The sequence below is a fragment of the Camellia sinensis genome, chromosome 6 (genome assembly GCF_055761805.1).
Source record: "Camellia sinensis isolate YWXY chromosome 6, ASM5576180v1, whole genome shotgun sequence".
NCBI classification, from domain to species: domain Eukaryota; kingdom Viridiplantae; phylum Streptophyta; class Magnoliopsida; order Ericales; family Theaceae; genus Camellia; species Camellia sinensis.
In genome coordinates, this window is record NC_138966.1 from 90,181,487 (window position 1) to 90,183,684 (window position 2,198).

Here is a 2,198-nt window from a genome sequence, read left to right on the forward strand (position 1 = left end):
GATTTTTAGAGGCTAAAAAAGTGGTTTTGAAGTCCCAAAAGTGGAGGGGTTAGCCACCCCTCCTTTGGCTTGTTTACTAGATTAAAGCTTCATGTTTTAGCTTATTGTTTTAGCTACTTTTGTCTTCATTCCAGCATATTTTTCAACTGACTTTGGGTTATAAAAATTTTGTGTTTCTGGGCTGAAGCTTGGGTCCTAAGACCATTAAAGGCTGAGGGGTTGATAACCCTTCTTTGTACCTTGTTATGGAGGTCTTTACCTTTGTGTTTCCCACCCTTGCATCATCTTTTTTAGAGCTTTTAAACACTATTTTTCAGAGCTATTTTAGTGGCTAAAAGTATGTTTTGAAGTTCAAAATATGAGGGGTTAGCCTCCTCTCCTTGTGTCTTGTTTGCTAACCTAGATAGCTCTATGTGTTAGCCTATTTTTCTAGCAATTTGTAGCTTAAGTCCAACATGTTTTTGTCTCTGAAATAACCTATTTTAGCTCTATTTTGGGCTGGTTGTTTCATTTGAGCCTTGTATGGTATGGTTGTAGTGTTAATTTCTTCGCTAGCTTAGTGTTTTAAGGCTTTAGCTAGCATTGGTGTGAGTTGGTTGCATGTTTTTAGTGCTTTTATCACTCATTTTCAGCACATACAATCTCTGCAATCTCTCTCATTTATTCACTTTTTCATTGTTTTAAGGGTTGTTTTAACCTCAAAGTTGTTTAAGCTTGAGGTTGAGGCTCATGCTTAATGGCTTAATCCTCTTTTGAGGGTTCATTACCAACGGCATGAAGCTTCCCTCATGCCTTGAACTACCCCTTGGTTGACACTTCTTTTGCTTTAAAAGACACTCACCAATGGAATAATTGACTAAATAATGGCTTGGTAATTAAAATGGGTAAACAAAATTGGACAAGTAAAAGTGTGCAAGATAAGCATTCTTTGTGTTGCATTGCATGTGTTCAAATCGGACGTTAATTTGAACACAAGGCAAATGGGACATTTCATACTCAAAAGTGATAAAATGTGCCATTTTTCTTCGTCACCATTGCCCTTGTTCATGCATGATAGGGTGATGGTCCTTTGGTCTCATTTTGCATTCATTGAACTTGCACTATTGGTTTCACAAACCATCATGCAATGAAATTTCTTGATTGATGGTTTGTAAACCCAAATTTTTTTCCCCATGAAAACGAGAGCCAAAGTGTGCAAATAATCTATGAGAATACACTGTTCTGCTCTGTCTGCTCTTTGTTGCAGCAAAAAGAGGAGTTCATGTCATCAGTGGCTGACCGGCCACCACTAGCAGCCAACTGGCCACCATTGGTCGCCGACAGGCCCCCTGTTGTCCCCCAATGAAATTTGCACAGTGTGTTCCTGAGGTGGAGCAGAGGTATTCTGGAAGTTGGCAGAATTTTTGGTGTTGAAATGTGCAAACAGAGGCTCGTAGCAGCAAAACGGTGGCTTTTCGAGTAGAGGAACCGAGCATGCATGCATCCCTCGTTTCCCAAGGCTGTTTAGTTAACTTGTCTAGTTAATTAGTTGATTAATTCGTGTTGTAATTAATTAACTTTATTGCTTTGTAATTAGTTAGTTATGTATTGTAATATTTAATTAGCTTAGAGTAGTTAGTTAAATATTGTGTTGTAATAATTAGCTTAATTATCGTAACTAGTTAGTTAGCTTATTTATTCAAACCCTCCTTCACGATCGTGTAATGTTGTAATAAATGTGCGTGCGTGTGTGTATGTCTTCCAATCCCACGTCTTTCTCCCTTTTATTTAATCGCTTTTGATGGTTAGGGTCATGTTTCGATTAGCATGCTTGCATGTTTGCATCCATTCATTTGTCTTACATGCACCGAGACTCAGCGCATCATTCAAACTGTATTGCCATTTCAATACTTCTTTGAATACGTGTTTTAATCGCATGTTGTTCAAACTGATTCATATGCCATATTAGTAGCCGAGCCTATTAATTGCATTATTCCATACGTTGCATTAGCCATCTCACATAGTCAAGATTATGCGTCTTTCTAACTAGTTTTTTATTTTGGCTTGGAGTACTCGGTGAGTCTTTACGCTTTAGCATACTTGCATAAGTGTGATTGCCATGTTGCCACGTTTCGCATGCTTGCCATAAGGCTATGTGCTTAAATGCTAAACTGCTTGAATGCCTGTGGATGAAGGCTTGTTGTTTGAATTTGAACAAT